Genomic DNA, 15,071 nt, shown 5'->3' with positions numbered 1-15,071 from the left:
AAGACAGGGAATTTGAAAGAAAAAGAAACATTGTGAAGATGACAACAAAAGACCAGAAAAAGACGAATATCACGTACTTCTTATCGGAATAATATCTTTGTTGATTTTTTTTAGTAAGTACGTGAATATTATGAAAAACATTTATTCTACCATGTAAAGTAAAATAACACGATTTTAATTTTATTTAAACGCCACATTGCAAAAGAAGGACACACACACACACACACACACACACACACACACACACACACACACACACACACACACACACACACACACACACACACACACACACACACACACACACACACACACACACACACACACACACCAATCATCAAAATTTAATATACATTTATCTTTCCCGCACAGAACTCAAACTAATGGAGAGAAATAACTCATAACACAGTGACGCAACTTAACCACAGCAACACACCCTGCACCACCAACAGTAATCACACCACCACAATGCAGCAAAACAGTATATACTCAAACAGATCCCTTTCATCGAACACGTGATCGAACACAATGCAATACTTAAAACAATACACCTTAGCACGCTCTGACAGGTAAAGTAGCGCAGTACATTTTTTCTTCATTCTCCCAATCTAAATTTTGCTCTCTCTCTCTCTCTCTCTCTCTCTCTCTCTCTCTCTCTCTCTCTCTCTCTCTCTCTCTCTCTCTCTCTCTCTCTCTCTCTCTCTCTCTCTCTCTCTCTCTCTCTCTCTCTCTCTCTCTCTCTCTCTCTCTCTCTCTCTCTCTCTCTCTCTCTCTCTCTCTCTCTCTCTCTCTCTCTCTCTCTCTCTCTCTCTCTCTCTCTCTCTCTCTCTCTCTCTCTCTCTCTCTCTCTCTCTCTCTCTCTCTCTCTCTCTCTCTCTCTCTCTCTCTCTCTCTCTCTCTCTCTCTTCCTGCTCTGGTGTAATTTTTACCATTCCTTCTCCACCCATGATTACACTTTAAATCAAGATAAGAGTCCACTTAAACCAGCACTAAACCACGTCGCTATGACCGGTTTAAGGCTCCTCCACCGGCCTTAATAACTATCTCTCATACGGATCTCCGAAGGCTGTCCGCTTAAGGGAGAAAAAAGCACGTAATTGGTTCGGAATAATAAACTAAAACGACTGTAATTATACGCGTTATTATAAAGGCAGGACGTGGGCCGCCGCTTGCTGTATGTTGTGTGTTGTTATTGTGTGATTCTCAAAGGCCTCCTACTTTGTGTCCTGCCGGTGTGTTCTGCTCTTCTGCCGCCCGAGATCTCATGTAAAAGACGATGTGCTTCCCTGCCTCGTTATAATCCTACCTCTGCCTGCCTTAGCCTGCCTTCCTGCTCGCCTTCCTGCTCGCCTGCCTGCCTGCCTGCCTGCCTGCCTGCCTGCCTGCCAGCCTCACTCATTGACCCCTGGCACAATGCTCTCCTGCATCATGTAATGCCGTCTTACGTGCTTCACTTATGGTACAGTGACCTAACCAGCTTCCCACACCCTGCCTGACTCCCTCCTTCATTCCCTTTTCCCTGGTAAGCTTGTGTCATTGCTTTTCCTCCCCTAGGTACTGTTCCTGTTTTGATTTGTCTGTTTTTGGTACAGTTTTCTTGCATGGCACCTTTTTGGCACGGTGTTCGGCCCTCCCACGGGTTTCAGGTTTTCATCTATAGTTCGCTGCCCGGTGGATCTCCAGCGTGCGAGGTTCTCCCATGCTTGGTTCATCAATAAATACTCACAATCTGATGGTCGCCTTTCCTCGACACAGCCGGGCGGAGCTGTGGAGCGTGAGGTTGGTCACTCATAAAACAATTTCGTTGCACTCACTGTTCTTTTTTTTTTTTATCCCTCCCTCCTTTGTGTGTGTAATAGTGCGTGCGGCTGTGTATTCGCTCTTTGTGTACTTGTGTAATTTTGTCCAGCGTATCGGTACAATTGTCGGCCGTCCAGTTAGTGAAGTTCGACTCTGGCTATCGTGTGTGATTGTGTTTTGTGCTCCGTGTGTGTGTTTGTGTGTGTGTGTGTGTGTGTGTGTATGTGTGCGCGTGTGCGTGTGCGTGTGCATATATATACCATGCGTACAGTATAATAATTATCGTAAGGGGTCATGCCTCGAAGTCCACTTACGGGATACGAACACCTGTGCACGTTTACCTAATGAACACAAGTGTTGGGACACGTGTCTTTCCTCTTGCCCGCAGGTGCAAACCCACTGTGATGGAAAAAAGATTAAATGCTTCTCTGCAAGTGGACTAAATAAGACGGGAGAAAGCAGGTGATGCCGCTTAATTTTCTCTACATTTTTTTGTCCCTCCTTCCTTAAAGCGACATTATGCAAACAGTCAGATAATTTCTTTTGTTCTGTGTATCCAACATGTAGGGCAGTGAGAGAGAGAGAGAGAGAGAGAGAGAGAGAGAGAGAGAGAGAGAGAGAGAGAGAGAGAGAGAGAGAGAGAGAGAGAGAGAGAGAGAGAGAGAGAGAGAGAGAGAGAGAGAGAGAGAGAGAGAGAGAGAGAGAGAGAGAGAGAGAGAGAGAGAGAGATTCATTCTAATAATCAACTAGTCAGTCTGTCTGTCTGTCTATATGTGCCTGTATTTGTTCATCAAATATGCAAGAAATCAGACAAGCAGGAAGGAACAGGGTCGGTTGGTCAGTCAGTCTTTCAGTCAACCAGTCAATCAGCTAGTCAATCATTGGTGCTAATAAGAAGATAGACAGACGTAGAAGCACAAGAATCCAATAGACGATCATATAAAACAAACAAAATATATAAGCGAGTAATACCTGTGCACACTAAGAGTCATCAGGTGCGTCGGCCTTCTCTGCTCCCACCACGCGGCCCCTCACACTCACACAGTCCTGTCTACATATGAGAGAAAAAATATTGAGATAAGTGCTCTTTATAAGGAGCACTTGCCTATCAGGGGTGTAATCAGTGTTGCAAGGCGTTACACTTTTGTCATGTGATTTTATATGATTCCCAAGTGGCAATTACACCGGAGAGAAGTTACTTGAGAATATTTTTTTGATTCTTTGGCAACATTATGCAAGGAAGACAAGTAAGACTTTTTTTCACCATAAGCAACACTCGCACTGCAGCCAAATTTTATCCATTTAGTAATGCATCTTATGACCTCCTCCTGTGGTGTTGTAAATCTATGAACATTCCGCCGACTAAAATCAATCGATCACCATTCTTTTGATTCATTTATTGGACTTGTGACTATCGTCAGCTTCCACGTTCATCGTACGATACACACGTTTCGAGACAGACAATTATGACAGAATAACTAACATTGTTAGAAGTAAATACACAGATATTGTGTTGTTCATAAGCGAAGGAGAGAAAAAACATTGAGCAAAATGAAGAATGTAGTGTGATTCTAGTTGGAGGTTTTCATGTAAAGGCAATAAATGCAGAGAGTGGTGATGAAAAGCAGGTAGTAACCATAACGCGAGTGATGATGGAGATAAAATGGGTGATGACAAGAGGAAAATATTTTGATATGAATTAGATTTGGTGATGAAGCTATCAATTAGTTATAATAACGAAATAACTAAAGACTGGAAATATTTCATTTTTCGCAAACTTTCTTTCGTTTAAGGATTAGGTCGTCTCCTCAGCGCCGGAACAATCGACGCACAACTGATGCTTTTAGGAGATACATTGGTCTATTGGCCTATACTCAAAAAACTCTAATGACCACAATATCGCAGCCCATTGCCTTTCAGAGGTCTTTTTTCAACCTACACAAAAGCTTCGGTCACAGAGTTGAAGCAAACAAATATGATTATAAATATAAATATCTCCGCATGAAAAGTATCAAATGGGAGGAAGGTGCACACGCTAACACTGACACACACACACACACACACACACACACACACACACACACACACACACACACACACACACACACGCACACACACATTGGATAAGGTGGCAGGCGTGGGATATGGCAGACGTCCATGCGTAGGTTCGAATCCTACGAAGTGCCTGCCGTCTTGACACTATTTCATTTGTCGAGTGGTTTAAAGTTACCTACATGTCACCATGGTACCCAGGTTCTAGGTAGAGGTGTATTGCCTTACATCAAAGATGCGCTTGACTGGTGATATGAACCCTAATATGGGTACCACTATAAATAAAATTGCCTGTGCCGCTATGGGTGGAAGTTGGACAGCGCTTCCCATACTCAAGTACACCTAAAGGCACTATAGGCTATATAACATAAAAAACACACACACACACACACACACACACACACATACACACACCAAAATCTCACAGGTAAAATCTCACTTGAACAATGAAGTTCTCTGTTAATGAACAACAACTTAGGAACATTCAAAACTGAAGTCCGTCGTGCAACAACCGCAAAAACCTACCACGTCCACATAAAACAACTTCGAAACAAACACCGGTAATGTTAACGATAACACACCTCTATGGATATAAATATCACTACATGGATACACTTTACGTGATGGTAAAATCTTCCTGGTAACACCTCACCTTTACCATCATCCTTCGCAATTCCTTTCAATAACAGACTCCCAACGCCAGGTACTTCTTAACCCTTAATGTGTCAGTTCCGTTCGGCTACACAGGTGCCTAGCGGGGGGAGGCGGCCATGCACAGGTGTGTGACGCGCGCCAGAGTGCTCGCGTGTGCCAGGTGATGCGTGAGACGTGTGTTGGCGTAGATGTGTTTTTCGCTTGAAACAGAGAGGTGCCTGTTAGCCGAGACAATGAGATGCTTTCACAGAGCTTGAGCAAATTATGAATCACTGATCTAAATTTGCAGCGTAGTAGGCATATTTTTTTTTTCATGTTTTTTCTTCAAACTTTTATTTATTGTATACGTCTCTCTCTCTCTCTCTCTCTCTCTCTCTCTCTCTCTCTCTCTCTCTCTCTCTCTCTCTCTCTCTCTCTCTCTCTCTCTCTCTCTCTCTCTCTCTCTCTCTCTCTCTCTCTCTCTCTCTCTCTCTCTCTCTCTCTTCTGTTGGGAGCGGCTTGAAATCCGTAGAGTTCTATGTCAAACTTTCCACTGAATTCAACTTCATTTATTGTCGTGACTTGTGAGTATTCAAAAGGTTTAATTTGTGTTCTTACAATCTTTCAGCATTAGCTCACTTTCACGTAGATTTGGATTCATATGTCTGGCTTTGGGAGACTTAATGCGTCGTGGCCTCGATACCAGAAACACAGCAAGGTGGCGTCTTCATTCCCCCTCATGTAGAGATAAACAGTCGCTGTTTTCTCCCTCATGTGTATGACAGCCCCTGTTCACTAAAGCTTCAAACGAGTCTTCTTTATAGTGTGAGACTGATAGGCATCACTGAATATGCTGCGTGCTGTTAGCATATTAGATATAAAGTGCCACGCTAATACAGATTAATACCTGTGCGGATTTGATAAAGTCTGTTGTTCACATTTTTTTTCAGCTGGTGGGAAGGATAAATAATCAATAATGTTGTTATTATGTTATTACTTCGATGAGTTACTATTATAATTATTACGAAAATTTACCGTGATAAAAAGTAGCTCAGCTGGAGAGACGCTTTGTAGATTCAAGCAAGACGTACGTCCACATCTGAGGCAGACCACCCAGCCTCGCCCGCACCCAGGCATCCCGCGCCCACATTACGTATGACATGAATGCAGCGCCTCCTTCGTGCCTTGGTCAGAACCTTTTTTTCTAGTGTCTCATCCGCAACTTAAAAGTTTACCAAGCATGTACAATCAAAAAGCATTATTTCAAAACTTGGTTTTCTTCTCTTCATAAGAATTTTCTGAGTTCTTTACATTTACACTGTGAACATGTTTTGTGATTCATTAAGGAGGAAAACGTCATCTGCTAATATGAACTCTTAAAGAACCTGCTTATGTCTATATAATTTAACAAAAACGAGACCTTTATTGAGATATCTACTTTTTTTTTCTTTTAAAGTAATAATTTACGATATTAACTAAATAGATATCGTATTGTTAGTAAAAAAATTCTTTTACTTAAGTACATATAATCCGAAGCATTTTTATATCGTACTAGGCAACCATATGAAGCAATGCAGGATAAGATACCTTGAAGGGAGCTAACAAAGAATGTGCTTCTCAAAACAAAAAAAAGTGTTAGAGCAGGGGCGCCATTCAGCACAGACTGGCGCGCCAGACTCCCTCTGTCTCTTGAACGTATAATTTTTTGGTGATAACTTGACAGTAGCGAAATTTCTTTATTTACGGTTAACTTCATTATAACTTACCGACCATTTCGTGTGGAATGGTGTTACCTTCATCCTTAAATTTCGCTTCATTGACGTGAAGACGCGAGGACAAAAACTTTTGGTAATCTACTTTATGAAAGCCTTGTCTAATGATGTTTTAGAGAATGCCAACACAGGCTGGATATCTTACAATCATTATCTTCTACTTGCCTCCACAACTCGGCTTTTATAAAGCTATGCTGTTTTAACTTTGTGAATGCAAGGAGAGATTTTTCTGGCCATGAACAAGGCACGTATTAAGCCTACACTTTTATTCTGGCTAGTCTTCTTTTATTTGTAACAGTTTTATTTATCTTTATTAGAGGATAACTCTTAATGTCAAAACAACCAATTTTCCTTTTAATTCTCTTACAATTTCTTAATAATTAATGGCCCAAAACTCTCCAATTTACTCTGCATTGGCTTACCCCTAATTACTAACAAAAACGAAAATCTACTTCACGTCCTAAAGACTGCAGGCTCAGGATTCATTTGCAGAATACGTCAATCATCCAAGAAATGCAATTTAACACAGACACAAACACATGCACACGCACTCACGCACGCACGCAGGCACACACACACGCGCACGCGCGCACGCACACACACACACACACACACACACACACACACACACACACACACACACACACACACACACACACACAAGCCAGAGGACCGGGGTTCGATTCCCCGGCCAGGTGGAGATATTTGGGTGTGTCTCCTTTCAGGTTTAGCCCTTGTTCACCTAGCAGTGAGTAGGTACGGGATGTAAATCGAGGAGTTGTGACCTTGTTGTCCCGGTGTGTGGTGTGCCTGGTCTCAGCCTATCCGAAGATCGGAAATAATGAGCTCTGAGCTCGTTCCGTAGGGTAACGTCTGGCTGTCTCGTCAGAGACTGCAGCAGATCAAACAGTGAAACACACACACACACACACACACACACACACACACACACACGCGTAGTATAGTAGTTAGCACGCTCGACTCATAATCACGAGGGCCGAGTTCGAGTCCCGGTAAGCGGCGAGGCAAATGAGCAAGCCTCTTTATGTGTACCCCCTGTTCACCTAGCTGTAAATAGGTACGGGATGTAACTGGTGGGGTTGTGGCCTCGCTTTCCCGATGTGTGTTGTGTGATGTGGTCTCAGTCCTACCCGAAGATCGGTCTATGAGCTCTGAGCTCGCTCCGTAATGGGGAAGACTGGCTGGGTGACCAGCAGGCACCCGAGGTGAATTACACTCACACACAAACACACACACACACACACACACACACACACACACACACACACACACACACACACACACACAGTCTTCTCATTCCATTGTATTTGGCCATTCACTAGCCCACCACGTCTCTGTCACACTCCCAGGCTCCTACCTCACATCTAACAGCACCACGCGTTCCAGAGCCTCCAATATCCCGCCACAGCACCCGCTCCCCTCCCAACAACACACGCCAGACATAACAGAGGACAGTCTCCCTCATGCCACCTCCACAAGCAAGGCCTCAAGACGCGCCACTTGAGCTATCGCGGCGACACGTGGTAATTTTAGTCTCATAAACAAGGAATGAATGCCGGGTCCCAGGTGTGGCTACTCCGACCATAATGCGTGTCCTCGCTGTTTAAGGCCGCCGGACACTCTCTCTCTGTATACCTTGGCCAAAGGGTCTCTTTTTTTTTTTTTGTTATTCATTTCTTCACCTCTTTTTTTTTTACTCTTCCCCCATTCCCTCACCCAGACAGACTTACCGACCTGTAATTCTCTAAACAAGGTGATTGGGACGAGTTCGCGTGAAACCAATTTTTCCAATGAGCCGAGAAACAATAGAAACGCGTCTTCTAATGTTGCAAATGAGAAGACCAAATAGGAATCGAAAGTGATTTAGTGTTTTTTGCTCCCTCTAACTCTTTCCCTTTTTCGGTTTTTTTGCCACGGGCGGCCACAGTTACACGGACAATTGGAGAATCACGCCAGAGATCAGAAGAGTAACAAAACAAATTGTTCCCTGATGACTGTTGATATTTGGAAGTGGTGTTGATTCTAGAGTAAGAGTCTCCGTCCTGTGGCTATTGGAAGAGGCAAGTGATAAAGGAGGTGGGTGTTTGTAAATACCACACACACACACACACACACACACACACACACACACACACACACACACACACACACACACTATAGACAAATACACCTACGCAGATAAATACTTTCATTGTTACACGCATACATATAATATACCTTCACATTTTCATACACACTACATACGAACATACAATTCATTTATTATTACCATTTCCTACACTGCTCCATTTCATACCTTGCATTTTTATACTATTGGCATTCTAATGCATACCAAACATTATTATTATTAGTCTCAAGAAGCAGTTTTAACACATTCTTCTCGACTCAACCACCATCAAGAAAGCAACAATGATACTAACCTCACAGGAACAACAATTCACATCACTACCACAGCCGGACAACAGCAACCTTTATTTCTGTTATAGTGTGGAAACTACAAAACAATAAATATACATAAGATGGTAGAAGAGTGACACCACAGATATTGTATACGATCATAATAATTATAATAGTAATACTTTTCTTACATAATTCCTCTTTTTACTCTCTCTCTCTCTCTCTCTCTCTCTCTCTCTCTCTCTCTCTCTCTCTCTCTCTCTCTCTCTCTCTCTCTCTCTCTCTCTCTCTCTCTCTCTCTCTCTCTCTCTCTCTCTCTCTCTCTCTCTCTCTCTCTCTCTCTCTCTCTCTCTCTCTCTCTCTCTCTCACACCTAAGTAAGACACAATAGGGTGGACAGTAGCCACTTCCCTTCACCTGGCGAGTCTACTTAGTGATTAGTGAAAAAGCCGAGTCACTGCCGCGAGATATCATATGGTGTGTGTGTGTGTGTGTGTGTGTGTGTGTGTGTGTGTGTGTGTGTGTGTGTGTGTGTGTGTGTGTGTGTGTGTGTGTGTGTGTGCGTGTGTGTGTGTGTGTGTGTGTGTTAATATTCCAAATAAAGTTGTGTTCGTCAGTAATAAGGCTTAAGAACCCCCCTTGTGTCATTTAATGGACCAATCCCGTCACTGAGCACTGTCTCTACCCTTCCCCCCCCTCCTGTTCCTCTCCCCAAGCCATCTCCTTCCTTATCCCTCTCACTCTCCTCCCCTGGCCCTCCCTTCCTCCAAAGGACTGCCGGAAGGGATGTATCCTTCTACCATCTTAGGAAAAAAAGCCTTTTATCCCTGTCCTGCCTCGTCTTCTCCACGCTTCACGTCACATCCTGGCATCTCCTCTTGACCCACGGCGGATGAAAAAAAAAGTCAAATGGTCGAACTTTTAGAGATAATTTAATTTTGAAGTGGAAATGACGACCATGCTTCCCTTGTCTCTTTTAGTGTATGCTTGTATAAATAAATAAAAAAGGACCTCATAGCTGGGTTTTATCTTGCATCTTTTTATCTCTCTCTCTCTCTCTCTCTCTCTCTCTCTCTCTCTCTCTCTCTCTCTCTCTCTCTCTCTCTCTCTCTCTCTCTCTCTCTCTCTCTCTCTCTCTCTCTCTCTCTCTCTCTCTCTCTCTCTCTCTCTCTCTCTCTCTCTCTCTCTCTCGTACTTGAATGATCGTCAAATATTTTTTTCTTCTTTTTTGGGCGGTCGTTGCTCCGAGTTAGTAAACCAGTTAGCGTTGATTAATACACACCCGTCACGAATAACTTCCTGATTATGCTAATATCAATCTGGATGAAAAGTGTGGCTTCAGGCGCGACCAGGTAGTCTCTCTGTCCGCCTCCTCGCCTCCTTCTCGACACCAAGACTCCCACATCCCCCTCTCTCTTCTCCCCTCTCTTCTAGACTCTATTCCTTTATACTCTAATGGAGAAGCTCCGGTGACTTGTTTCCGCACATTGAGGCTGTTATACCTCTATCTCGGAATTGTGTGTCGTTTTCTCAAGATCTAATAAATGTGCTCTCCTACACGCTACTGATGAAGCTTATTTTTTTTTTTCTATCCACATCCCAAAACATTTAAATCTTACTCATCTTTCACCCGACTGAAGTATCTCATGTACATTTCTCCGCCTATCTTGAGGTTCTTATACCTATGTTTCGCCCTATCGCCTCGTCTTCTTCAACTTCTACTTTAATTCATGTCACTGGATTGGTTCAGGTAATTTCTCTTTCCACATCCCATGTCTCCCCTTCTCGGCTCATCTAGAGTAGCCCAGGTAAGCTGCTCTTCTCACACTTTAAACCTTTTACATCCCTGCTTCGCCTCCGTTTCAAGAGATCATTCAGGTTTATATGCTCTAATATTTTTATTAAATCAAGATATGAAAACATGTAGTCCAGTGGAGTCTCAGTCACACCCATGATCTCACCTGCAGCACGGTTCACTGATTAACTTTCTATTCACAAAATTCCTTCACCTGAGCCATGAAGAAGATGATTTGTAAACATCTCATTACCTGACTCTCCGTGCTCATTGTTCTTATTAAGGCAGCTGAGGCACACAGTTGATTGATCGTCATCTTCAGCGACTTGGTATCACGCTGAGATCTTAATTACCGTTCCAATTAAGAGATCGATTGGGGACCATTATGCATACTGATGGCCCCCACACTGTCCTAACAGACCATGGCCTCTCTTCGCTTCGCCTCGCCTAGCTTGTCCACCGTAACAATTTCACTCGGGACCCTCTGGTGCATCAGAGAGAGAGAGAGAGAGAGAGAGAGAGAGAGAGAGAGAGAGAGAGAGAGAGAGAGAGAGAGAGAGAGAGAGAGAGAGAGAGAGAGAGAGAGAGAGAGAGAGAGAGAGAGAGAGAGAGAGAGAGAATATTTCTCTCTCTAAAGTCTCCAATGTCATTCTGCCAAACGAGGACAAGAGCCAAAGATCAGAAACACACACGAAAGGATGGTAATCTATCCTTTTATCCCCTCCAAGCAAAATGTTCTGCCACTCAAACGTAACAATCTCGTCGCTTACCATCAAAACCATCACTTCCCGATCACTACCACCACCACCACCATCTCTATAAACGATCGCTGCAGGGTAACCGAAGCCCAGAACACCATCATCTTCAGCCAGGAAGAGACACACACACTTGTCCCCCTTAAATGTCGCCGCCTTCACCGCCTCAGCCACGTTATTTTGACCTCATCACGATCGTCAAAACACTTTCACCGCAACGGGTCCTCTCAGCTCCATCCCTCCTCCTCCTCCTCCTCTTACCCCTCTTTCTCCCACACCATCAGCCTTCACACCCTCCCGACACCCTCGCCCTGGGCACCCTCTCATCACCAGCGCCAAGAGACATCAACCAACATTGCTCTACTGCTCGCCTCAATTTCAGTGCTTCACCGCCCGACTTTCCGAAATTAACAAGCACTGTAATTTACTACCTTATAAATTACTCTTAACATGTACGTGTGTGTGTGTGTGTGTGTGTGTGTGTGTGTGTGTGTGTGTGTGTGTGTGTGTGTGTGCGTGTGTGTATGTGGGTGGGTGTGTTTGATGTTGAGGTGTATCTTTAAGATGGTGATGATGGTGAGTAAATAAAAGACATAGAGGAGGAGGAGGAGGAGGAGGAGGAGGAGGAGGAGGAGGAGGAGGAGGAGGAGGAGGAGGAGGAGGAGGAGGAGGAGGAGGAGGAGGAGGAGGAGGAGGAGGAGGAGGAGGGGGAGGAGGAGGAGGAGGAGGAGGAGGAGGAGGAGGAGGAAGAGGAGGAGGAGGAGGAGGAGGAGGAGGAGGAGGAGGAGGAGGAGGAGGAGGAGGAGGAAGGAGGAATACAAAGGAATACAAAGGAAAGCCAAACAGCAACAGACCTGTTGGTCCTTTCGAGGCTGTTTGGTAACTACTTCTAACTGGCTACAGATAAGAGAGACAGGACAGTACAGGAGAAGGCTCCTCCCACCCACCACTCCCTCCAGCTTTCGCTGGCATGGAAAATAGCTTGGAAAAGTACCATGCAGTATGGAAAAACTGACATGGAATTTTCACAGGAAAGGATGAAAGGAGATTCTATTATTCACCCTACGGTGAACTCTACATATCTATCTATAAGAACATAATAATTGACTTACTAGTATAATGTTTAATTATTCAGACAAGAAGAGAGCTTGTTGGGGGTTATTCTTTAAATATTTATCAATTTTGTTTTTGAATGATGCAATGGAAGTACTGTTTACTATTTCAGAAGGAAGCTTATTCCAAATGTTAACAATTCTATTAAAGAAAAAGTGCTTTGCCTCGTGGGTTTTAAAGCGTTTTGGTGTAATTTTAAATCCATTATTCCTTGTTATGGTGGAATGATCAATAGTAAAATATTTATTTACATCAAGGTTGTTGTATCCCTGAAAATTTTTGAAAACTTCGATTAGGTCTCCTCTTATCCTGAGGAGAAGGAAGAGGAGGAGAAGAAGGAAGAGGAGGAGGAGTGAGGAAAGGAAATATAGATAGAAAAAAAGGAAGACGAGAACTAAGAGAAAGACTGCCATGACGAAGAAAAGTAAAATTAAAAAAGACGAAAACAACAACAACCACCACCTCAACATCAGCAATAACAACAACAACGACAAACAATAGAGATGAAACACACCTGAATGAACGACAGCCACTAAGACGACAGCTAAAACAAATCCTAAGACTGGAGCTTTTATGGACAACACAAAACATTTATGCCATTGAACTGTAAACCTTCCTTCCTTCACTAGCACCTCCCAAGCATCTGTCTTCTGGAGCCCCTTATACGTACTCACTTCTCTGTCCATTCACCAGCGTCCCCTCCTCTTCCTTCCCCATTCTTCTCACTTTTGCTCAGCGTCAAATTTGATCTGGTCAGCCCACCGACATCCATCAGGTCGATTAAGCTTAATAATACATTAAGACAAAGGATAGTGTGAAATATAGCCGCTAAAACCCACGCGTAGGAAAGAACTCACCTTAAAGTGGGTCTAACGTTCCTCTCAATCTTCCTCTTGGAGATGTACTGCTCAAAAAAAGAAGAGAAAGAACTCTTGGTACGTTTGGAGAGTCCGCGGTTTTGTAATTTGCATGGAAACGAACTTTTCTGTTGTTTCATATGAACATACTCGTAAAAATAGACAATTTTTAATGTTAGTCAAGGTAAATATAAGGTTTTATATTCATCAACATATATAAAATTATTAATGAAGGAGCAGTGTCCGTCATATGCTCACGATTCACCGCATCGACGTTGTCAGAGGCAAATGCATCACTTGCTTGCAGAAGAATCAACATCAGTCTTCCTGGCGGACCTGTAGTGCTTGGATGCGACCGCGTGCAATCTCTTAGCGTCACATAAACACGAGATCATATCAATTACTCGCCGCACTCCCACCATTACAGGTCATTGCATAAGATTACTGGCGATTACCACGGAGCAAGGGCGCATAGGCGAGGCGGGACGGGTCGGGGCATGGAGGGACGCGCTGTGGCAGGCGGTGTGAGAGTGTGAGGCAGCCAGGTGGTCAGCATGGTCTCTCCTTAACACAGAGGACTCGTCGCTGAAGTTAAAAAAGTGACAAAGTCTTCAGGTTAAGAAGGTAACTATTTACTTGCATTTCCATTTCCGTAAAGACCACGTGGCAAGCATGGAATAGACGTCAGTCATGAGCGCAGTGTAAAATTTCCGTCACCAGTTCGATAAGGATCAGGCAGCAAGAAATGCACTGCCGCCGCCACTTCTTTTCATCGCGGACGAAGAAATTGAAATGGGCGTCACATCTGCGATAAGCGCATCCGACCAAAAATTGGAAGGTATGTGCCACCGCTCTCAGGAAAAAAGTAGGTGAAGAAAGTGGAAAACCTGAGTCATTATGGAATAGAAACATTGTATTTACATGGCAATTTCTGCACATTTTTTTTTTTTTCGTTCTGTTTCATATATGGCGATAATGTTTTCCCTTTATTAAGTAAATGTTTTCTCCAAGTTACAAAAACCAGCACCGCCAAGTGTAAACGCGGTGCCGGGAAGCACAAGATCCTTGTCAAGAAGCAACATCGCCGCCGTCATGAAACGCAAAAATTAAGCACGAACGAGAAGCTAATGGTGAATAAGTTGGCATTTATGAAGTACAAATGCCGTAAAGATGCATAAAGATCAACATCACACGCTATTTACTCCCTCATTTGTGTTTCTTGGAAAGTAAGTGAAGGAAACCTGTACACAGGAATCCTTAGTACACTTGGATAGAATATATAGGAAAGCATGATTCCTTGTGCTACATACAACACATTCCAATGGCTATCTTGGTAGCACCGCAAGGAGGGTACTTATTAGCGCGCCTGTGTCTCCTGTAAATTATCTCCGTATTCCAAACTCCATTATGATTAGGAAAGATGACCACCCGCTCTCCATTACTTGGAGACGGCTTCCGGCGACAGAGGCAACCACCAGGTCCACAGGTGCTAATTAGCTGCACTTTGTGGCTCCACCACTAATCACCGGAGTGTATCGAATACTCTCCTGCCTCTGCTTTATGACGGTCTGTCTTTGTCTTGCTACGGACATATCTACATCTATCTATCCATCTAACTGTCTTGATCTCGTGTGTGTGTGTGTGTGTGTGTGTGTGTGTGTGTGTGTGTGTGTGTGTGTGTGTGTGTGTGTGTGTGTGTGTATATATATATATATATATATATATATATATATATATATATATATATATATATATATATATATATATATATATAGAGAGAGAGAGAGAGAGAGAGAGAGAGAGAGAGAGAGAGAGAGAGAGAGAGAGAGAGAGAGAGAGAGAGAGAGAGAGAGAGAGAGAGAGAGAGAGAGAGAGAG

General features: G+C 43.5%; 1 long non-coding RNA gene across 1 annotated transcript in view; it reads right to left on the bottom strand.

The window, feature by feature from the left end:
* LOC123504027 overlaps nt 1-15,071 on the bottom strand; it is a 58,582-nt gene that overhangs the window by 7,031 nt on the left and 36,480 nt on the right. Inside the window, exon 4 of the long non-coding RNA XR_006674682.1 lies at nt 2,773-2,851. This is a non-coding gene — a long non-coding RNA (uncharacterized LOC123504027). The remainder of the gene's footprint in view (nt 1-2,772; nt 2,852-15,071) is intronic.

Source organism: Portunus trituberculatus, chromosome 15, assembly GCF_017591435.1.
Source record: "Portunus trituberculatus isolate SZX2019 chromosome 15, ASM1759143v1, whole genome shotgun sequence".
Lineage (NCBI taxonomy): Eukaryota > Metazoa > Arthropoda > Malacostraca > Decapoda > Portunidae > Portunus > Portunus trituberculatus.
This window is presented reverse-complemented; position numbering and strand designations above follow the sequence as displayed.